Raw genomic sequence first — 25,637 nt, 5'->3', positions numbered from 1 at the left:
TCGTTTATACAAGTTTCATAGAAACAGTCCTACATTTGATCTAAGATCATTTCTCAAACGTGCACAAAAAAAACTCTTACAGATGTGAAATCCATTTCTGCATTACAGGCCATTTTACAGCCTATAGATTGGCCGAAATAACATAAATATATATGAAACCAAAGTATGCATGCTAAATAATTTAACTTTAATGCTGTGTACAGGGTTTAATTATTCTCATTGCTGCTTAGACTTATAAATACCTGCAGTACTCTGACTCTGCCACAAGGTAAAGTGCTGAGCACTTTTCCACATCAAAGAACGTTTTTATAAATCTGATCGTTGCTGTTGGATTTTAGCATATGCACAATCTAAGCTCAAATCTGTGCGTACACATGTTTTATAAATGAGGCTTGAGGCTAGTGATTGGAGACATTAAGAAACAATTACCTAACAGCTACTCAGAACACTTAACATGCTTGCAAACCCCAACAAAATCCCAAATGAAATGAAGTGTGTGCTTGTGAAGTTGTTCTTTAAAATACATACCACTTTGGTTTGATATTTTGTATCTATGGTATCTTTTTTTATCTATTGTATATGTTCCCCAGTTGATTGATAATATTATGATATGCAATTTTTGAAATGTAGTCTTTAAATATGCAAATTAGGAATTGTCTAATTAAATATGCAGTAATTTGCATATATTTCTAAATGTTTGATAAAGTTTCACTTTGTTGACATATTTGATTTAAATGTTTTAAGGGATTTTGGATTTCTCTTTTTATCACTGAAAATACTGTCAACAGACAGAAAAAAATACATTTTCACCTTTTTTTTAATGAATAAAATCAGGCAAATGATATATGAACAAACCCCTCAGTAAAATCCTTCAGAATATAGATAGGAATAAATCTGTAAAGTTTGGTGTGTGTAAGTGCAGCTGAAGTGGAGAAAAAAACTCTTTAAAGATATGCCAGAAAAAAAACATTTCACCATGTTTTTATGAATAAAGAGTATAAAAATGTAGGCAAATGATATATATGAACAAACCCCTCAGTATAGTCCTTCAGAATATAGATAGGAATAAATCTGTAAAGTTTGGTGTCTGTAAGTGCTGCTGAAGTGGAGAAAAAACTATTTTAAAGATATGTATTGTTGTTGAAATCTACAGATGCAAATCGATATATAAACACTTAAAAATTTATTTTTAGATGTTTTCTTTCCACTAGTCTCAAACAAAATATTATGTAAAACAAAACAGCCCAAAATCTCATAATTTACCAGTGGATGAAAAAACGAAATGTTTTTGCTTGCAGCATCTTGCCTTAAATACTTGTTGGTTGACTATTCATGAGAAAAAAACGGATTTACAGAAACTATAGGTTTCTGTCAGATCACGACCTGAACCCTGAAAAATAATGGCTTTGCTTTGTATGAAATGAGCAAGATCTGCTGTGGAAACAGTCACAAACACAAAGTGATTGTATATTGGCTTTCTTTGTCTCTGTCTTTGTTTCTTTGTCCTGAAATCCCTCAACAGAGGTTAGTGAGTGCATCTGGCACACTGTTCTGGCCGTTTGCCACGACTCACACAAATATGTTGCAGCTGAGCTGTAAGTTCAGATGGAGTCGCCCAGTGAGAGCCGGGCTGTGTCCCAAATCGCCCCCTATACCCTTAAATAGGGCACTGTTTGAGGGGACAGCCATTTGTATTGGTGTTTGAAACCAATGAGTGCACTCATTCAATCCCATAATGCACTGCAATAATGAGTGTACAACTGATGTACACTCAATGGCTAGAGAATACCCATAATGCATTGTGAGGGTCATGCCAGAAGATGGCGCCCGCAGCTGAATCATCCATCCACTCATTTTCCTATCCACTGGTCCAATGTGGGTACAGCGTAATACCATACAGGTATGAATTCCTTTTTAATTGAATATTAAAGGGGTGGTTGATTATGATTTCACTTTTCTAACTTTAGTTAGTGTGTAATGTTGCTGTTTGAGCATAAACAACATCTGCAAAGTTACAACACTCAAAGTTCAAAGCAAAAGGAGATATTTGCTTTTAAAGAAATCGCTTTTTAAGGACTACAACAAACGGCTGGTAGAGACTACACCACATTCCTCCCGGGTTAGTGACATCACAAACCCTAAAATTTACATAAACCCCGCCTCCGGAACACGATTTATAGATTATCAAGACAGAATATGCTAATCAATGACTAGAAGATAACTACACATAAGCTGCATAAATTAATCAACTAACCATTCAGAAATGTCCTGTTGCTTCATGTTGTCACTTCTTCTTGAGTCTCTCCATCATTGTCTGACTCCGGTTTGAACATAAAAGGCTAAAAGTTTTAGGAATGTTCAGTGTGTCTCTGTGTGAGGTAAAAGGACACAAGCTGTTGAAGCTCCGCCCCCCTGTGCCGGGAGCAGCAGCTCATTTGCATTTAAAGGAACAGACACAAAACGGGGACAAAAAGTGACAACTTTAACATGCTATATAAAAATATCTGTGGGGTATTTTGAGCTAAAACTTCACATACACACTCTGGGGACATCAGAGACTTATTTTACATCTTGTGTAAAGGGCATTATACCACCCCTTTAAATTGTTTAATTAAGGTTTATACATCATTTCCACGACAAATTTCAAGATAAATCTTTTCATTACCATTGGAGCTTCCAGATTGTTAACTTTCAAATTAATATTATTAAATGATTATTAAATGATTAAATGATTTATTGATCTGTCTGCATTGACACCATTATATGAGAGCTGAACTGAGCTGGACGGTTTTCATCACGGTTTTCTCCAGAGAGGCTGTATATATAAATGAACTAAATTAATAACCTTTTTACAACAAAAATGAAACATCACTGAACTTACTTAAAGGACAACTCCGCTGAAAAATGAACCTAGGGGTAATTAACACATGGTTACCGAGTCGATCGTTCCCTGGGATGCGTTTTCATGAAAATCGAATGTAAAGAGTTTTATCTTTAAAAACAGATTATCTTATAATGCTAGTATATGGGGCACAGAGTAAGTAAAAGTAAATCGCTAATGCCACTAACAAGGCTCAAAATAGCCTCACACTAACACAGTAGCATAATGAGGGTCCCTACATGCAAACCGAAGCATTGAGAACTTTGTAAGTGTACAGACAGTTTAATAAGAAGATACTTTATAAAGACAGAACATTACGCGTTTACATGCAGGAGCCATCTTAGAAAACAGTCTCGACTAATCGAGCCACGAACGCCGTGCTACGTTATATTTCACAAACGTAATTCCTATCGACCAGCTCACTTAGCACGGCGTTCGTGGCTCGATTAGTCGAGACTGTTTTCCAAGATGGATCCTGCCTGTAAATGCGTAATGTTCAGTCTTTATAAAGTATCTTCTTATTAAACTGTCTGTACACTTACAAAGTTCTCAATGCTTCGGTTTGTATGTAAGGACCCTCATTATGCTACTGTGTTAGTGTGAGGCTATTTTGAGCCTTGTTTGTGGTATTAACTAGCGATTTACTTTTACTTACTCTGTGCCCCATATACTAGCGTTATAAGCTAATCTGTTTTTAGAGATAAAACTCTTTACATTCTATAATCATGAAAACGCATTCCAGGGAACAATCGACTCAGTAACCATGTGTTAATTACCCCCAGGTTCATTTTTCACCGGAGTTGTCCTTTAAGCTGGACCGTGACGCTATTTTCTTCTAGAAACAAACTTTGTTGCATTATTTTCCTGTTATCTCTGTAAAGCTGCTTTGAAACAATCTGTATTGTAAAAAGCGCTATATAAATAAAGGTGACTTGACTTGATTATTAAACAGCAAAAGCACAAACTATGCAAAGCGGCAGCATTTCCGGCGACTCAGTGTCCGAATTCACTCGCTCGTTTTCATTCACTCCTTTAAGGACTATATATAATGTACAGAGGTGTAAAGTCCAGGTTCAGAAAGTAAAAGTCCTCCTCAGTATTTTGTTCCAATCACCTGATTTGCTAATTAGGACAGCTTTTCAGCCAGAACTAATTAGTGAAATCATGGGTGGAATAAACATATGGCAGGACTTTTACTGGTAATGTAGGGAATGAGGGAATCAGGGTCACATTTAAAAAGACACACCTTCACCTTTATCTCTGGGAAACATCATCATCATGCTGTCTATCCCAGACCAAACATGCTCCAGATGCATTTAAGAGGATGAAACTGCTCTGTGTACACCCTGTCTCAACATGAGGAAAATCTGTGATGATAAAGATCAATATGCTTTAGATTACAGGGGAATTCATTTGTATAGTATTTCTTTTGCTCAGTTTTTCTTAGTGATGTGAATCTTAACCATAAGGCTTCTAGAGACAGAATATTATAAACCAATATAGCAAATCTAGGCTGCATGATTGTTTATATTGTCGCAAAAATATAAATTGTATTATCGCACAGCTAAATGAAGTTACACACCACTCTCAATTTATTAATTCCTGTAAATGTAATTTATAATCTACTATCAAGAGCTCTATTACTGTGTAACCATTTTTCTAAATGTTTTTGTGGTAGCTTACTTATAACCCACATGCAAAGTTGATTACTGCAATTATTTAATAGACTAATTAACTTTATTCCTTGCTTATGAAGTATTTTTATATTACTTAAGCATTTGGAACCTTTTAACTTCACTTACATTTTTCTTCTGTTGAAAATGCTTATTTCCTACTAACAGATATTGTTTTACTTTCATCAGACTCTTAATGATTTATGAAATATTTTTAAATATCAGAAAGCCAGGTGTTTCCTAACATCAAACAGAACAAATTTTACACAGAGAAAACTAGCTTGGTCCATAATTCATGAAGGTCCAGACATTAATGCTCTTGATTGCACTTGCCCTATATATAAAATGTACTATAGTTCTTCTAATTGTGGTTGGCTATTTGTTAAATCTATAACTACAGGTAAGACCATTGAGGCTATTCATTGCAACGCTTAGCTAAAGTACTGTACAAACAACAAAACAACAACAATCTATAGTAAAATAGGCTAGTTTAAGCTCAAACCAATATTTAATGTCCGTGTATTTGTATTTATTTAGTAGCTGTGTAATAGCAAATAGTTGTAATAGGCTGTCTGAGTTTATTTTGTAATAATGACAGGCCATAACTGTGTATTATCCCTTACAAATTATAGCACACACACAGAGGCTACATATTGGCATATGAAACTATTGATTGACTATCCATAAATATATTTTAAATGTAGAATTTTCACATGTCAGAATGATAATTAGACATATTTGCAATTATAATTTGGACTAGTACGAAATCTGCTTCGAGACATCTCCGAATAAATACATTTTGATAGTGAATGGAGAAACGGAGCTTTTCGAAACTTTGATTCAATTGAACCAATTGATTCGCTAAATGATTCACTGTTCTGAAGCGCTGGTGACGCCTGCTGGTCAAAACTGTGTAAATGCAATGAAAACTCAGCCAAAACTTGGATAAAAACATATTTTACAAACGAACTGCAAATGTTTAAAATCATCTAACGCCATTAAATATGAATGTACAATATGTGTCATTTTATTACATTTTGGAGAGTTTGGTTAATCAGACCAATAAGAGACTATCAACTAAAACTGTTATTTTCTATTACACAAATGATAGGTTCACATAGATCATCGCTCCATAGCGTTTCGAAACAGTTATGACGTAACGAAGCCTCGTTTACTGAAATCACGTGACTTTGGCAGTTTGATTCGCGCTCCGAATCACTGATTCGAAACAAATGATTCAGAAAGGTTTTCGAAGCTTTTAAAAGATTAAACCTTCAGAATCAAGACAGACCGAGTCAAAAAAAAAAAAGTTTATAAAGATTAGCCTACAAGTTGATAAAAGTTTAACTGGTACATGTTGACTAGTAGGCTACATTACGTTAAACATGGATTGTGCCTTCCGTGTTTACTCGTGACTTTCAGGTAATAGGCCACAAGGTGGGAGTGTTGTATTAGATCCATGATGGTTAAATATAATTGGCATGTTTGGCAATCACATTTAATAACAGCCGTGTCTTTGAAGTGAACACTAGATGCAGGTCTTTCGAATGAGGAACTGAGCTGGAAACATCTGCCACTGTCAGTGTGTTGTGTTTGTACAGCAGCAAGAGGCCGAGATAACATTCTGCATGCATTTAAGTGTCCAAATAATTTCTTATCAGCAACACAAATGCAAACTTATATTTCTTCAGATCTGACCAATGTTTACAATTGCACTCTTCTCGTTGGTCACTAAACAGATGAAGTCAGATGACCGTGGGTTTAATTAATGTAATGTACCTCAGACTCAGACAGAGGAATGAAGGGAAAGAGGGAATAACCCCAAAAGAGAGGTTTCATGATTAATCTGAGGCTTTACTCCTGTGCACTGGAGCTGAAAACACCCCTGAGATTCACTGGATACAGAACTTTACCCTTTGTTTGCAACGGCATCATAACTAATATGCTTTTACGCTCTCATACATAATCATGTGATCACCTGTCTGAAGTCGACACCATTACAAATCCAACATGGCATGGAATAATAAGACTGTTCATTGTCATATAAATCACACACACACACACACACACACACACACACACACACACACAACACAAACACAAACACACGCACACGCACACACACACACACACACACATACACACAGGTTTGGGGTCAGTAAGATTTTTTAAAGACATTAATACTTTTATTCAGAAACGATGCAATAAACTGATCAAAAGAGACAGTACAGACATTTATAATGTTACAGTGGGTTTCATTTCTAAGCAGCACAACTGTTTTCAGCAATGATAATAATCATAAATGTTTCTAAAAGCATCATATTAGAATGATTTCTGAAGGATCATGTGACACTGAAGACTGGAGTAATGATGCTGAAAATTCAGCTTTGATCACAGGAATAAATTACACTTTACTATATATTCACATAGAAATAGCTGTTTTAAATTGTAATAAAATTTCACTATTTTAACTGTATTTTTAATCAAATAAATGCAGCCTCGATCAGCAGAAGAGACTTTCAAAAACATAAAAATATCTTACTGACTCCAAACTTTTGAATGGTAGTGTATATTTATTATATATTTACATATATTTAAAAGGGAAATATGGGGTTTATACCCTTTCCAAAGTTTAGATTTATAAAGTTTTATTATATTTACAAAATTTAATCTCATTTATTGAACAGAAACCTACATGTTAAACTTTGTACAGTTACTTTGTAAGTTTTTTTTTAATCTCTTGTAGATCAAAGGAAAAATCCATCCCTCAATTAGTAAAAAAAAAACAATAAAAAAAAACTAATATAATATAATATAATATAATATAATATAATATAATATGTACCATAGGTTTTTCTTGTTTGGCCTACTCTAAAGGAAATAAAGTAATTAATTTTGATATCTCTCAATTAATAGAACAAATACTGACCTAACATAACATAACATAACATAACTTTTCTTGATTGGCCTCTTGGAGATTAAAGAGAAAAAATGTTAAATAAATTTCGACTCATCCCTTAATTAATAAAAAAAAAAATTATTACGGTATAATATAAGTGTTCATAAAAATGGCTAAATATTATGCACAGTTAATAAAGAAATATTAAATTATGTACACTAATGTTTAATTTTTGTAGTTATACCATTTATTTTAACGTTTATCTCATAAAATACATTTATTTTAGGGGATAAATCAGAATAATGTGGTATGTGGTAATCAAGAACTTCACTATTGAACATCCTTCAGTGTATGTCGAGTGCTTCATATATGAACTAACCATATGGTCCATATGATATAGTTAAACTCCCTCTTACAAAATATCATATTTCCTTATTGCTTTGTTCCGAGATGACAAAGAAATTCCTCATCGAACCCCTTTATTCAGCACGTCTGAACCAAAGAAATGAATGTGTCACGCTAGAATTGCCATCATTCTTCTGCAATAAAAGGGGCTGGTGTCAGGTATTGGCTTCTGTAAAGGCCCAGACGGTGTGTGTAATCTGACTAATGGCTTCTTCCCGGTCAGAATCTGCATCTTTTGCTCCTACATGATGAACACAATTAAACATCCAGAGCAAAAATGTCAAGGCCAATATCGTTGTTTCAGTGTATTCCCTCAGATCAGTGTGTGGGATCGCATGATTGAGGCAGTGGAGAGGAAGACAACACGCATCCCATGATGCATCTGTCTCTGAATGGAGCGTATTTACTTTCTTTCCACTCGTTTTTCTTGTGCGCAGCAGGAGATGAATTACCCGGGGAATGGAGTGTTTTTCTTCTCCCGCGTGGAGTTTGACAGACGACACACACACACACTGATCGCGAGGTGAAGGGCGACTGAAAGACTTCCTCCAGAGAATCTCAAACGCAGAACGAGAGTGTGTGCTTCGGGAAAACAATACGTTTGTTTGCTGTGTGTGTTTGTGTTTTCTCACCCCTGCTATATCGGTGTGAGATTACAAAGGCCGCACGCATGAGAAGAGAGCAAAGGAAATCATCGCAAACACTTGAATAAAACAGATGAACTGAATGCCAATCTTTTATTTCAATAGACATTTGCAGAGAGCCTCACAGAAAAAATCACATGAATTTCACATGCGCAAAAACACGTGGTCACATGTTTTGCACATAAAATATGTGGAAGATGTGAAATTCATGTATTTTTTCTGTTAGGGTTTTCTGTGCATAATAGCACATTACTTTCTACAGTATATAGTATGAAAGCTGTGCATAGTATGCAAAATTCGTGCAGAGAAAACCCAGATTGACTAAATTTGGCAAAATGTGCAGTCTGACGTATCCCACAATGCACTGCTCTTGATTTGACGTAAAATTTCCAGTTTTACGAATAAACAAGCCAGTATATTACAATGCAAACTTTTATTTGGAATGTTTACTGTTGAAATATCTTCTTTTATTACATTATTACTGCTTTATTGCATATTGTCTCGCATGCAATTTTTGAGGGCGTATTTAGTGCACCTTTATTAGGCTTATCTCGTTTACTTTTACACATCTGGCAGATGCTTTTTACCCAAATCGAATTGCATTGCATTCATTCAGATCATGCATTCGGAGGGAATCGAACACATGACCTTGTGTTGCTAGCACCAGCTAGCTAAAGCAAAAGATAATATTCAGATAATATCATAGCATATCATAGCAGATAATATCATAGCAGACCAGATAGACCAACATAAAAAAACACATGATAAACAACTGAAAATGTCTATCCAAAATTGAATTTAAATGCCTCGCATCAAATGAAAACGAACCAACTTGAGGTGTTCAGCCTGCAAACATAGGCTCAAATCTCTATTTGTTTTGTCATTCAAATATAAGAATATAATAAGCGCAGACTAGTTGCCATCAGCTGATCCATGTGTGCTTTGTGAAGTGAGTTATTTCTCATTTCCAGTCCTCTGGCTGTCATGTATCCAGCGCTTTGATGATAAAGTCATTATCTCCTCCTCTATTCAAAGCCTGTCACACCTCAGCTCAGCAATTATTTTTCTCAGCGCACACGCATGCATTTATTTGTCAATTTCCATTCAGAACTGTGTATTCCACCAAAGACCGAGTTTCATTCTAAACGCATTTGATACTACATCAACAAAGCGCGAGGGTTTGATGTTAAAATGGCGGTGCGAACAAGAAAGAAAGGACGCGCGTGCCAGCGTGTTATATCAGACATTAGCCTACAGACTGCGTGTGCTTAATCTACATGTTTGTCTCTGTAAATTATTCACTACTGTCAAACCCTCAAAGTGGATCTCCAGCTAATCTAACTTAAACTGATATTTGGCATCTCTGCCTAATAAATAAATTAATGCAATTCCCAAACGAGACTCGTGACAGACGCGCAAAGCTCCTTTTGCTGTAACATCAACAGCAAGCGTGTTCTTTTTCATAGTCTAACATGCCAGACAACTCGGTCTGCTGTGAACTGATTTAATGCATTTCCACCGGGTGAATTCAATGACTAATCTAGCTTTCCCATTAAACTTGCACACACTGTATAGCTTCAAACTCCAAACTATTACCAAACCATATGACTAGTGTTTTAAAAATGCATGTAAGAATAACTCCTGTGCATGAAACTCGTTTTGAGAAAATCAAAGGGACACTGAGAAATTATTTATAGACTTTGGAGAAGCTTGTAATATCAAATAAACAACCATGCATACCAAACATAGGCTATTTAGATGAAAACTAACAGGGATTTGTAGAAGTAAATGTATTACTTACTAAATCGATGATTATAAAAGCAAGATGATTACTTCAGGCGTCAGTTCGTTCACTCGCAGCGTTTTGTCTGTTTTTTTTTTGGACTAGCAGAAGCAGATTGAAACCACACGGTGGCGCTCTCAACCACAGATTGTGCATACACTGCACTGTGTGAATTCGCAGACTTGACTTTCGTCAAAATGAGCAGTAAACAAACAGAATACTGGAAGGAATGGGCCTATACTGTATCCCACAATGCAATGCACTCAACTTCCATGCATTTGAACTGGAGCCACTGGAGTCTTTAACTCGTGATTTGAAAGTTAAGAAATTGGAATTGCAACTAGCAACTAACATGCAACACTCTCTTAGAAAAACGTTTATGCCAGACAGGTTCTATATAAGGTGAAATGTCTTAAATGATTGCATAATACTTTCATGTTTGACAGGTTATTTCAAATGTTTCTAGTGATAAAGTCTATTTATGTGCTGATTAATTCATAAAATTGAATTAAAACTAAAAATTTATTAAAATTAAGTCCATAAAGTGATCCCATGATGGGAACCCCTAAAAAGGTTCTATATCGGAACCCTTTAAGGTTCTAAATAGAACCTTTTAATCTGAGAGTGATAGTGATTTCAACATTTTGTGCAATGTTTCACATTCTGTATTTAAGAAACAATAGGTAGTTTACAGTAAATAGAAAGTATGCATAATTTTCCATTCGAACACAATTTCAACTTGAACAGAAATAAAATATGGCATAAGATGCCATTTCAGTGCTAGATAAAGATATTCATACATGATTTGTTTCAGAGAGCTATATAAGTACAAATTATTACTTAAAAAGTCTAAATTATGACAAAAAGTTAAAAGTGACATACAAAGTTGAAATTATTAATTATGTCGAAATTATGACTTAAAAGTCATAATTATGAGATAAATCGAAATTGACATAATAATTATGACTCGCCAGAGCATGATTTTTTTCCCTATCTGACAGTAATGGGATTCCATAAATTGACATACCTATTCAAAATTATGACTTAAAATAAGTTAACCTATAAGAAATAAGTTTGTGATTGACATAAAAACTCAATTTTGACAAAGTCATAAAGAAAATGTGAAATTATGATGTAAATTTTTACTTTTTCTCTCATAATTATGACTTAAGTCAGACTTTTTTTGTCATATATGACTGACCAAAGCATGACTTTTTTTCTTATCTGGCTGAAATGGGCGTCCATAAATTGACATACTTAGTCACAATTATGATTTAAAAAGTCTAAATTGACATAGAAAGTCAGAAAAAAAGTTTAAATTATCAATTCAATCAAGTCATTATTTCGATAATAATAATATAATTGACTTTTACAGTCATAATTTCAAGTTCTTAAGTCATAATTTTGACTTTTTGTTTTAATAATTTTGACTTTTTAAGTCATTATTTCTACTTTTCATGTCATAATTTACTTTTAATGTAAGAATTTCAACTTTTCACCTCATAATTATGATTTCGACATTTTAGGTCATAATTATGACTTAGAGCATGATTTTCTTTCTATGTGGCGGAAATGGGCTTCCATATAGAAATATGCATAGAATGAAACAAAGAGCCTATCACTGAAAAAAATGATTCGTTGAATTTAATAAAATGAATTTAATAATGAATTTAAAAATTGTGTTGCACACAATTGATTTTAGCTACATTTAAACAAATGCATTAAGTTGAACTTGATCAATTTTAGTTCAACTTAATGCATTTGTTTAAATGTAGCTAAAATCAGTTGTGTGCAACCACTTACGATACAATTTTTTATTGAATTCAACGAATCATTTAAAGCAGATGCGGCCGGATTTGAGAGTTGCTGATGGGTATAGTAAGTTCTTCAATGGCAGTCATCATGTGTGGCTATATTTTGATCAGTCTTTTAGGGCCTTGAAGAAGACTCGCGTCTTGAGTTATTGCTCATTCAGATGTATTGTATCCTCAGGCCTCACGGAGCGCGTTCAGTGCAGCTTTTGCTGCCGTATCATCATTACATTGGGGATTTACAGCTCCTGTCAGGTAGGAGACACAAGGGTTATGAAGGGCTTATTTTAGAGCAGCGTGTCACTCACTGTTTACATCTCTCTCTCTCTCTCGCTCTCTCTCTCTCTCTCCTCCTCTACTTATCATGAACGATGCACACCCCATCCATCTGACTTTATTATAGCGGCTCCTGAATATGCAAAGCTCGTCTCAAATGAGACGCATCTATCTTGTGTCATATTGCCCTGCCTGCTCTCAGAGCCGGGATATCTGTAGATATTAAGGCTTTGCCATAAATTGAACTTTTTAATAAAACATTTACAGTGTCTGCTATTTTAAGGCTAGCCTTGGAAATACTATATACAGTGAGCAAATTTTTAATTTGAATGGACTGAAACCAGTAAGCCTAAATACCGCCAGGATAAACATGAAATAACACATTCAGCTCCACTAGATTTCATATTTTGTTTGTAAGGTCATTGTTTTTCCCTTTGAATTAGATTGTTTTATGTTGCTATGGTTACCAGGGTGTTGCTTTGTGGTTACCAGTGTCTTTAAATATGGTTGCGATGGGGTTGCTATGGGGTTGCCAGGGTGTTGCTATAGTTACCAGTGTCTTTTTATATGGTTACCAAGGTCCAGCTGCATAGCCACTATGTAAAAACTGTGTCTTAAGAACTAATTTGACTAACTAGCAGTTAACCCAGGGGCAATCAGTCTTACTTTTTCAATTTAAATTAGACCGATCTACCTTTTTATGTATCTGACCATATAAAGTTAAGACCAGTCTTGAAGAAAAACATTTAGATGACTAACTTTTAAGACAAGTCTCAACAGTTGATGCAACCCTGTCATTTTATGTGGTTGCCAAGGTGTTGATATGGTTTCCAGGGTGTTGCTATGATTACCAGGATCTTTTTATGTGCTCTTTTATTTTAATTGAAAGGAAAAAATAAAATTACTTTTGGTTTTATATATACAGTGTTATACATACTATATATACATACATACATATATGTATATATATATTTATATATATTTATAAAACCAAAAATAATTTCATTTTTTCCTATATATATATATATATATATATATATATATATATATATATATATATATATATATATATATATATATCATTACTATATACTTAATGGTTATATTCTGTTTTTGGACTCTTGTGTTGTGTTTCATTTAGTGCTGTCAAGGGTGTCAAGTTTGTAAATATGTAATATGCTGTAATATGTGTGTACACACACACATATACATTTACAAACCTTTATGTTAGATGCAATTAATTGTGATTAATCAACTTTACCACACTAGTTCCCTTTGGTTCCCATGTTTCCTTCCTGTTTTCTTCCTTGGTTTCTCATTATGTCCTTTGTTCCTATGTTCTTATGTGTGGTAACGGTCACTGATGTATGGTCTCTATAGAGGACTACACATGAGCACATCACACCAGACCCTTCAGAGAATCATCTGTGAGCCACATCCACACTGTTTGTCATCGGTGAGTATTTTTATCCGGGAGCGTGTGGGCAGGTTTGGTGCATCTGGCTGCACTGGGCCTTTCTTTCGTTCAGATGGGCGTTTGATGTGATGTCCTGTGACTGACGATGTGAAAAGAGCCCTTGGCACTGAGCTTGTAGGCATTAGCACATGTGTTTCGCTCAGACAGCCGTTGATGAATATTTTAGCCAGTAGCAAGTCAAGGCCCGTCCCAAACTCACTCTTTCCCGAACGCTCCCTTAAATGCTTCCCGTACAATGATGCATGATTAACTACCATAGTGCAATGCATCGCTGGTGAAACTAACCAACTAGTCACCACGGTTTCCCAAAACCACAGTAACATGGTCGCACCACATATAGGCCTGTCGCTAATGACGTATTAACTTCTGCTTATTGATCTATTCGAGATCTCCGAGATATTCGATGTGGAGCTGCACGATTTTCGTTAAACTGAGAATCATGATTTTTTTTGCTTCAACCAGAGATCACGATTCTGAACAGACAACTAAACAAAATAACATGTAATTTACTAGAGGTTCTGACAAAATGTTAATTGCTGCAGTCTATTTAAAATGTTTAATATGAATGAATAATTTTATTTATTTTTTTAATCGGGTTCAGTGAATGATTCAGTGACTCACTCATAAAGACTTCATTTGTTTCATTACTGGATGATTCAGCGTTTTTGAACGAATCTCTTGAATGAATGATTCAATGACAAACACATTTATTATCAGTCACTTGTCGCCACCTACTGGTGTAACAATGTAATCGATACAATCGTTATTTGAAGTTACTTTAAAAAGGTGATTTGCTCTATTTTGATGCTATCATAGACATCAGTGTTTATATCTGAACTATAAACTTTTATCCCAGTTCTTCTGTGATAATATGAATATTTGTAGCAGAAATGTTTGATTCATTGCGGGTTCCCTCATACATCATACTCCAGAGTTCCCTTCCACATTTTACGGACTTGCACACTTTTCAAAAATAGCGCTGATTGTTGACACGCTAAAATATATAGATTAAAATGTATATGTAACAACACCACGGTCGCATGACTTCAGTGTCACCATCAATTAGCTTCTTAAAGTCGCCCTGTAGTCAATAATTTTATCCCTTAAAACTCATATTTGATCACCATAATTACATATTTAAACGTTTTTTCCTTGAACAAAATGTGTTCATGCCTTAAAATATCTTGAATGTAACTCGACACCCTTGCCTCACTTAGTATGCGTGGTTCTATGAATATGCAAATGAGCCCCGCCTCCACTCACTCACTCAGCTCAGAGATCCACTGGTTGACGATCACTCGTTGATCTGATTGGTTACAAGGTCGTTTGTGACGTCAGAAACACCAGCGATTTCAAAGCGTGTTTTTGAGACTGTCGACTTATGAATTTACACATGGTTTGTCTTAAAGCATATTAAAAACACCACATAAACAACAGTAAAAGCTGGATTTTCACCACAAGGGGACTTTAAAACTCTTTAGTCTTTATTTAAAAACGTTTTCCCTGAAAGTTCGAGTTGTAATTGTTTGCAAGGGCACGATTATGAACACAACGAGGCTGTAAAGTGATTAGATGAGTTTACCTGTTCGGCTGATGACGTTTAACAATCTCATTAGTCCCATTAAGCCACTTGTTAGAAACCGCCTTTTTCAAGACAAACTTTAAAAATGATTAAATACATTTTAAATCACAAGAGGGTTATTTTATGTCATAAAATGAAATGTGAGATAATCTTGAGCATGTGTTCACCACAGACCTTATTTCAGGCATTTAAAGAAAAACCCATTGACTTTGAGACAACAGAACGAAAGTGCTAAAATTCAGTCGTTTCCAGGTTTTGGCCGACAAAAATGCATCAAAAGTCTATAGGCATTATTAATGCAATTCCAGTGATACAGAAATTACACACTACAGTTTTTAACTTACAAATGCTCTTATAAGTCGTTTTGGATAAAAGCTTCTGCTTAAATGTAAATGCATTAACACTCACAAAACACACTGATTTTTATTTTGGTTTAGGTCTCACAGGGTCTGCTGGTTACTATGGAAGCTGTGCCGGAGGTTTCTCTTTATTCCCGATCCATATCGTGATGGGTTTGGATTTAAAGGTGAGGGTCTATGTCCAATAGCCTGATTCATCATGACCACAAAAGCCAATTATTCATACTATCCTTCCGTTCTCTCAAGAAACTGGAGGATATAAGTGCGATTTAGAGAGATGATTATGATCTTTTTTTTTTAAACCAGCATAATCCTCTATTAAACTCTACATGGAAATGCGCAGAGATCAGGCAACATATGCTGATTATGGATGAAGGACTTAAGAAACAAGCCCTGATGTCTAGACCATGACTATTTGACTGGGCCCTAAAAACAGAAAAATCAATACAGATCCCAGGGACTCGTAATGGTCCAATTACTGCTTGTAGGTTTGTCAATGCCGAGTCTCAGAGGACAGTTGCTAAAGGCCACTTGCATGCGTTTATTAGTGTACTGTTCTGAATCTATACATGTTTAATATAAGCAGATCTTATAGCTTATACCAATGCACTATGCATTTCATGCAATATTCCACAATGCATTAATGTTCTGACCAATTATTAGTCAAGTGAACACCAACTATCAGTCATAAGTATGATATTAGAGTGATTTCTGAAGGATCATGTGACACTGAAGACTGGAGTAATGATGCTGAAAATTCAGCTTTGATCACAGGAATAAAGTGCATTTTACAATACATGAAAATGGAAAACACTTATTTTAAATTGGAATAATATTGCACTGTTTTTACTGTATTTTTGAACAAAAAGTGAGCAGAAAAGACTTCTTTTAAAAACTTCGCCCCCAAACTTATGAACGGTAGTATAAACCCAATGTAAACGAAAGTGATTTTCAAAAGACCACATGGTTAATAGTTACAAAGTGGAACAAACAGATCCGTTACCTGTCGTTACTTTACCAAAGGACATTATAGAATGTCTGAAAGTCAATGCAATATTCATTATATAATTTCTGAACTAATGCCATTTGAATTCTTAGCAACTTCATTACTCATTTGTGGTCAGGCATTGCTCCACATTAGACCCTTGATTACCTCCCATCCTTCATCAGCTTTGCTTTCCATCCGGCCGCGGGATGAAAAATGTGTTAATATCGAAAGACATAAATCAAGGCTCATTGAGCAGATTCCCACCTCCGACCGGAAAAGTTTTCAAACAGGTTCACTGGAGAGAGAGAGAGAGAGAGAGAGAGAGAGAGAGAGAGAGAGAGAGAGAGAGAGAGGAACAGGTAATAAAATAATTCTGATACGGTAACTAACTAACACCTTATTATGAGCTTTTATGCAGCATGTTCATATACATATAAAATCTTCTCATTAACCTTATTAATATTTTAAGTATCACAAAAGAATATTACATGAACTATATTTCAATGATGGCTGCATTTGCATGATAAATGCAATAGAGACAAAAGGCAAGTGGCCTGGTTTTGCAAAACACAGTCAGTGAATCTCAAACTTCATTAACAAACATATAAAACTCTGTTTGAATCATTCATGAAGGACTAAATTAATTACATTTTTCACAAAATGCCACATGCATACCAGAGCTGGTATATTGTTTAATATTTTCCCCATCTGTGAGCGACTAATCGTTCGGTCCGTGTCCGACTGGGTCAGAGATGGGACGTCTGGCTGCGTGAATGGTAAATTTAATAACGGAGCTCTAAGAGGCTTCTTTTAAGGCCATTAGTCAAAGGTAGGGACACTATCAGCAGGGTTGATTACAATACTGCTGAATATTCTCAAGGGGACCTGCTGTTCATTCATATTCCACCGTTTAAACAGCCCATTCATCAATTACTGTAGCGCTGGCGGCAGAATGCACATCCCAAACACACACGACGAAGAGTCTCTGCAGGCCGAGAGTCACTTGTAGCCGGAGCTGGTTTCAAATGACCACTAACTTTCTTGATTCTGCAGTCAAATATTTTGGTATAATGATGCTGTTGTCCCATGCAATGATTGTTCAACACACCAGTACTAGTTTTTAGGGATGCACGATATATCGGCCACCATATCGGTATTATTTCCTTCAGATGCGCACTGTTCGACATGAGGGTTTTGAATTGCTTGAAATATGATTGGAATCACTTCAAAAAAGGAAAATACAGTTCAGTGCAACATGTGCAGCGCAAGTCTGTCATATCGGCTACATAAAATTATAATGAGAATATTATAATTGTGTGTTTGGGACATGGATTTAATGGTGAGACTTTTGTTTTTGTAATCAGAAAAAAAATATCTAAAATTTGGATTTAGATTTATCGGCTAATATACCGGTTCTCGGCTTTCAAATATTAAGAATTATCGGTATCGGCCAAAATTTTCATATCGGTGCATCCTTACTAGTTTTATGTTTAATATTGTGAAGTAGAACACATGTTTTTAAAGTAAATGGAAAGCAAATTAGCAGCATTGTGAACGACACTGAGTTTAAAGATAGGGCTGAATGCAGAGGAGAGAAGTTTAGAAGTTTAACACTATACGGCTTTCACACTTGAACTAGTTAACCTTGGGTCAGTCTAAACCCTGGGTCAACAGAATCCTGGGTTATCTTGATTCACATTTCACACTGCTCATACAACTAATCCTGGGTATTCATGAGCTGACGTTTCACCCTGTACATTTCTAAACTCTAGGTTAACATCTTTTGCGTATTTGCATATTTGCAGTGTCAGTACCACTGATTGGACGAGCGCAGCACCATGTGACCTCTTTACATAAAGGCAGCTTCATATTATATATTGCCAACTGTACTAAGTTTATACTGTATGGACTTTTCGGACTATAAATGTAAGAATGAAATTTTACCAAATTAAATGATTTTCTGTGCCACAGAAGAAGTTCATTTAGTCGTCATGTAATCAAAATGGACAATTCTTGTTTTTTTATGCAATATTGTAGTTTATTATGAATGATTTATCCATGCACATTTTTTTTTTTAATTCATGTTCCTGGTAATCTTGAATCCGAATATCTTCCTCTCGCAGCATCTCTTCTCTGATGATGTGGGCGGGGCAACCTGTCACTCACATGAGATCAGCCAATAGCAAACCACAACCATCCAATCAATTCCTCACAGACACAATCAAGCCCCGCCCACATTTGTTCTTGTTTGAGAAGCAGTTTCACTGGGATATATATACGTCACAATAGAGAAGAAACGACTGGCGCAACTTCCCTTTCATGCCGACTTTAAGCTGTGAAGTTCAGCATGGAGAACCATGATACTGTTAAACTCCTCTAAACCTGTACATGGTCTGTTGGGCATCTCTCACACTCTTTCCCTCACTCCTTCTGTAATCTTTCACACACACATTCTCTCACATGTTTCTCTCTCTATGGTGGTCAGTCATTGGCTCATGTCTTCATTAGTATGCAGGGAGCTTGTCTCTATGATGGGTGGTGACTTGGTTGGATGCACTCTCTCTGTCTCTAGTAAATGAGTATAATTATTTTCAGAGCTGCGGGCGACTCATGCATGTTTTATCCCTCCATCTGGACCGCGCGCTGCACCCCACAATTGTGATAAAAGATGTTTCTCGTCCCCACACATGTGTGTGTGGACGTGGACGGCCCCAGAAGTGGTTGAAAGAAACGGGACGGGGGGTGAAGCTTCACACAATCCTGTGCAAATCGCAATGCATCTCTCTCGGCATGACAAACGCGTCTCTCCGGCGTGTTCAGGCGCTCTTAACAGGAACTAGTGATCTGTGAAGTGATAAATGAACTTTTTTTAAGCACTTTCGGTCTGGCAGAGAACATGCATCCAAAAAACAAAAGTGGAAGGAAATTCTCTTTTGTCTTCATGTGGCATCATTTGGTTCCTCAGGGGATGTTCACCAAAATATACTTCTTTTGTGTTATACAAAAGAAAGAAATGCCTAAAGTTAAGGATGCATGATATATCGGCCACCATATCGGTATCGGATGATATATGTTCATTTTTTATGTTATTGTTATTGGCCTGATAAAAAAATTTGGCCGATATATTAAAGCTGATAAATAATGTATTATTTCCTTCAGCTGAGACACTGTTCACCATGATGGTTTTGAATTGCTTGAAATATGATTGGAATTACTTCAAATAGGAAAATACAGTTCAGTGCAACATGTGTAGCGCAAGTCTGTCATATCAGCTACATAAAATTATAATGAGAACATCATAATTGTGTGCTTGGGACATGGATTTAATGGTGAGACTTTTGTTTTTGTAATCAGGCTCTTAAATATTATATAACATTTTTTATTTAGATTTATCGGCCAATATATTGGTTTTCAGCTTTCAAATATTATTGGTATCGGACACATTTTTTTTTTATATCTGTGCATCCCTACCTAAAGTAAATGAGGTTTTTTGGGTGAACTATCCATTTTAAGGGGAGAAACTACAGGCAAAGAGGCAACTTTATCTTTGGTTTAACAAAATAAAACTTTGCCATATGAAAATTCACAAAGAATTTTCTCTTTGGGTTTAATTTGTTAAAATGTGCATCTTCTTAATATGCATGCATTTGGTTATACAGGCTGTAGAGAAAATGTCCAACACAATCTCACAGCAATTTTATGTTTTGCTTAATTGGTTTTGCTTAATATTTTTTTTATTATAAATTTTGGTTATTTTAATATTTTTTTTAGAAGCAAGTAGCTAGAAGTCATCAAATATTAATTTAAGGACAAATAATAAATAAATAAATAATGTGTAAATTCTACTGGTGGTCTACTAAAACATTAAGTCGCATAAATGCTTGTAAAAAATGCACTTGAAAAATTAAGCTTTTATAAATGTTATAGGCTATTTTTTTATGTTTGGTATGACAAAAAAAAAATCTACATTTTTACATTCCACCATTTGTCCCTGACCCCCAAAAATGTGTGTTGGTTGTGTTTTTGTGCCTGATTATGTGAAATGGCGTCTCTCTCGGGCTCAATTTACAGCCACACATATGCAACAAAAGACATTACACAGATGGCACATACATGGAGTTCCATTTGCATACCAAAACTCTCTAAATGTCAACAGGGAGATATGCGGTCATATGCTGCGCCGTATCTCTTCTAGCCAACACGCAGATATGTGCTTCACGTGCATGCAAGCATACGAGTACAGCTGTTCTTCTGCATGTGGATGTGAAACATCTCCAAGAGGATTTCAGCTGGTCATTTATCTGAACGTCTCCCAGATAAATGGCCTTTCACAGTTACAGAGCCTTTGGTTTAGACAGCCAAGGACACGGGCTCTGATGTAAAGAACAAGAAAAGCAATTACCTTCACAAATAATGAAAGTTCTGTCATCTTTTGACTCTCCCTCGCGTCGTTTCAGTGTGGCTTTCTTCTGTGTGAATAAAAAAAGTGATAACGCTGTGCTTTGGAGCAAAATAAAAACATTTATTACACGACTCTGTGGAATAGCCTACATGATTCTGATTGGTCAATCACGCCATCTGCAATATTCGGCGTCGGTCGGCGCTATACTTTAACCGTTTCTCATATCACGCGAAAATGGTATTCAGACTAACATTAAATAAAGCACATAATTAGTAGCCTACTATTGTCATCGTCTCAAGCTATGTTTCCATCCAATGTTGTGAATTGAACATATGCGCGAAATGGGAATATCGCATATTTGTGAATAAAGCACCGTTTCAATCCAGCGAGCCGAAGAGAACAAAATAATCACTTCCTGATAAACTGGCGCTAAATATCACTGAGAAAAATGGAAGTTGCTGCATTAGGAAAAGCCACTGTCTAAAACAATAAAAACAATAAAAAATTAATATATAATAAATTAGGCTACTTGTGCCTCAGAGTGTGCAAACGAAAAATAAATGCTAATGAAAAAGATTTATACAAAACCCTCAGCAATAGGCCTACCCATTTAGAATTTAAAAATCAAGACTTTTAAATTATATGATTAAATCAGAGAAACATCATTAGCCGCGTTTCCGTTACCCTTGAAATTGCGCAAATTGAAATTGAGAATTGAAAATACATAGGTCTCCTTCCATTAAAAATAATGGCTAGTGTGGTGACTGAGATAAACCAACATCAGATGCCATGATTTTGGGAATGACTTATCGCGAGAGTAAAAAATTGTTTTAGTCGCATAACATCGGTTAATGGAAACGGCAATTTTCTAAACCCGGCCCGACCCGGTCCCGGATAAGCGGAAGAAGATGGATGGATGGATGGATTTAGAAAATATCGGAAAAGTTTTGCGCAAATCTGTAATGGAAACGCGGCTAGTATAGTGACCAGGGACGGACATTCTCTAAAAATGCAAATGTCTCATGCGCCATATTCCAATAAAAGTCTTCTGAACCCAAACAAGGGAGGAACAGATTTAAATCTCAAGAAGTCTCAAATATTCATACTTCCACATATTCAAATTTATAAGCAGCAGTGCCACTGGGGTCATTGATATTAAATCTAGAGCGACATGTCTTCAGCTTTCAATATGCGTGAATCACATTTGACGTTGCGTTATTGCTTAATTCTATTTAGTTTGAGGAAATAAAAGTCAGCAATTACTCTCATAAAGCATCTTTAGAGAGTGTCAAGCTGTGGCGTTTTAGCATTTTAGCTTTCTGAGCGTCAGATAAGGCCGGGGACGTTTATGCATGCGCGTTCTGTAAAGAGGAGCATGTTTGAGGTTATATTAGCCTGATGTGAAATTAGTATACATTATGTGTCATATCCCTCATTGCCTCTGTAAATTGGATTCTGTTGAATGGTGGCGCACGGCCGCGCTGTTGCCTCCCTTTACTCTCATTTCTCCGTCTCTCCGCAGCCATTTGCCCGGGATGAAAGTGATCTGAGGCAAATTTGTGTATAATATATTATAATGACATGGCTAGAGGTGCTTCCACGACTTCCAACGGCGCCCCCTGGAAATAAGCTAATGTGGAATTCTGCTTGTCTGCATAAAATAAAAGAGTTTAAAGATTGTGCTGGCAGAAAGAGAGTATTGACTTACTGTACGGCTTGAACACAAAGAAAGGTTGCATGGGTTACAGAGTGGCCCGCAGATGCTGTGTGCGCAGAATCGTTCTTGCCTTAAAAAAACTGCTCAAGCACATCTCTAAAGAATATCAAACGGACATTTTAAGTGAGCAAATCTCATTCACGGGTCTGTCCTTTTGTGAACAGTGACTACTCAGTATATTTTGTCTGGTTTTCCAGTACAAATATCGGTAACACTTTATTTTACAGTGTCCATGTTACATGTATACTTACCATAGTAATAACAGTAAATTATGCATAATTACCTGCAACTAACCCTCAACCAAATCCTATACTCTAACCCTATAATAAGTACATTTTGTTAATTAATATTACTCAGAACTTAAATGTATAGTTACACTGTAACAATGACACCTTAAAATAAAGTGTAACCCAAATATCTAAACATTCTTAAATTAAGATACATTTACTTAAGAGAGAAATCAAGAGTGATAAAAAACGTTTAGCACATGTAATACAACTCCTAGAAATCCCAAAAGACGTTCTTCACAGAGTTGAATATCTCCGGACTGGAACTCCAGTTGACAGATGTGAACACGATAACTTCTTGTTGCAATGAGCAAAAAATAAAGTACATGGATTGTATTTCATGTCATGTTTTAATTACTCTTATAAAACGGTTAGTTCCAGTCCTTGATTCTGATTGGTCAACAGCTGTGTTTTACTGTATATCTATAGCTTTAAAGCAACACCAAAGATTCTTTTGTACCTTAAAATAATGTTTCCAAAATCGTATCAGTGGTTCATCAACTCGTAACAGGGTGAACGGCACTTCTGGATTCGCTTTGCGACCCTCTATCGGCTAGAACCGCATATGCAAGTTTGCCAGATCGGGTAGCGGATCTGTAGTTTGAATGAGACATAAGAAACTACAAATTTGACTTGCTTTACAGCAAGCGTTACAATAGCAAAAAAATAACAAGCAATGTCATTATTTTGTTTTTCTTCGTTTCTGTTGTCGCAATACATCATACTTTCATAAAATCATGCAACATACTCTACCTTGTCTGTGGAAATCGTTATTTCCAAAGCCGGTGCTGGATAAACAAATAGCGTGCGTGCGACAGTAGGCTAACTTATTTACAATTCCGCTTCCAACCTGTAGGGGGACCGAAGAGGAAAAGTGCTTTGGTGTTGCTTTAATTGGCAGATACCGATTATTGGCCGATACATCGGTGCATCTCTAAGCAAAACCAATTGAGCACTAGTGTGCTACAAATCAGCTTTATAATATGCAATTTGAGCAGCATGTAGGCAAGTAAACAATGACAGTATTTTCATTTTTGGCTAAACTCTCCCTTTAAAGGGCGGCATTGTAAGCATCTGTACTGCATGTGTTTTTATATTCAGGTGACACAGCGCCTATCGCTCGCCCCCCGGTGCCTTCGTTCCCGTCAGTCGCGGCGTGATTTATCCCTCCGTCTGATTGAACATGCTCTTGTTTTTGTAATGATAACCATCTCTGGCGTTTGTAGCCGCCCAATGAAAGTGACAGATTATTTGTGGCTGCTCCCAACCTTCCCTTAATTGGCACCGGTAGTGATAGTTCAATTCAATTCAATTCAATTCAATTCAATTCACGTTTATTTGTAGCGCTTTTCACAATACACATCATTTCAAAGCAGCTTTACAGAAAGTACATGAGTCCATATGACAATTTAGAGTGAAGTTATGTATTTCAGGAATGTACAAATACAAAATCACAGTTAGCTAAAAATTTAAACAATGTAATAAATTAATGCAGAAACAATGAGCTCATTGAAGTAATGAATACTTGTTTGTTAACAAATGGGTAGAACAAATAATAGTATGGGTAAGTTCAGCACTCCTGCAGGTGCTCCACTACTTAAGTATTCCCGAATCGGAGTCAGACCTTTCATGGAAAACACAGGGAGTTTCGCTGTCGGTATGAGGCATGCATGCATGCAGTCTGTTTCATCGAGCCTATTTGGGCGAGAGATAAAAAAAAATAAAAAAAATGCATGTGCGCACACACTTTATCAGCATTTGTGCCTTGGTCTCCATGGCAACAGTATAATGGATTTGCCCTAATTCGATCCCAGAAGCGATGCCGAAGCATGTATAGAGAAGGGGGGGGGGGGGCTAGTGCGTGGATTCTTTTGAAGTCGGGACTGACACGTCAAGAGGCGAGTCAAACGCCGCGATAATAACAGCTAGAACACAAGAGGCGCGAAAATATTCACAGTCAGCCATCGCAGACTCTCCCTTTCTCTGTTCTTGCGCTTTTCCCTCTTTCTTCTCCAGCCCATCCCCCTCTGTTTGCTCGCGCTGACATTCACAATCCAGGACCCCATTGGATTTCACTCCCACCCGTAGATTTGTGCTTTATTGCGATGCTCTCCTTGAAATAGAATGGGAATTATAGCCAGGGTCAGAAGCGTTTCAGTGTAATAAAGAGCAGGGTGAGAGAGAGAGAGAGAGAGAGAGAGAGAGAGAGAGAGAGAGAATCTGAAGTGATGCTCTCGCCAATTCCAGGTACGTGAGACTCTTCAGCAAATGAACAAATGAATACTCTACGACGAGGGACACACTATACAGTGTGTGATCGAGAGATGCAGGCATGAGCATCTTCAGCTGAGTCGACCTTCAGGATCGAGTCTGAAACGAGACACGTCCAGTTTTCTGACGCTTCTGCCTCCAGTCATAGAAAATGCAATGAATTTACTAACATTTAAAGTCAT

The 25,637-nt window shown here is 36.2% G+C and overlaps 1 long non-coding RNA gene across 3 annotated transcripts in view; it reads right to left on the bottom strand.

The window, feature by feature from the left end:
* Positions 1–16,896: 16,896 nt before the first annotated feature.
* The window catches only part of LOC311076449, a 30,247-nt gene continuing 21,506 nt past the window's right edge, over positions 16,897–25,637 (bottom strand). Inside the window, exons 3-4 of one of the 3 annotated variants that reach the window (XR_014604671.1) lie at positions 21,181–21,247; positions 18,956–19,622 (exon numbers count right to left, since the gene is read on the bottom strand). This is a non-coding gene — a long non-coding RNA (uncharacterized lncRNA). Of the gene's footprint in view, positions 17,074–18,955; positions 19,623–21,180; positions 21,248–24,681; positions 25,298–25,637 lie in introns of those variants that run through there. The other 2 variants (XR_014604672.1, XR_014604673.1) reach the window with 2 other exon arrangements.

The sequence above is a fragment of the Abramis brama genome (assembly GCF_963993115.1).
Source record: "Abramis brama genome assembly, chromosome: 25".
Taxonomy (NCBI): domain Eukaryota; kingdom Metazoa; phylum Chordata; class Actinopteri; order Cypriniformes; family Leuciscidae; genus Abramis; species Abramis brama.
The sequence above is the reverse complement of the archived record's forward strand: the minus strand, read 5'-3'. Positions and strand labels throughout refer to the sequence as shown.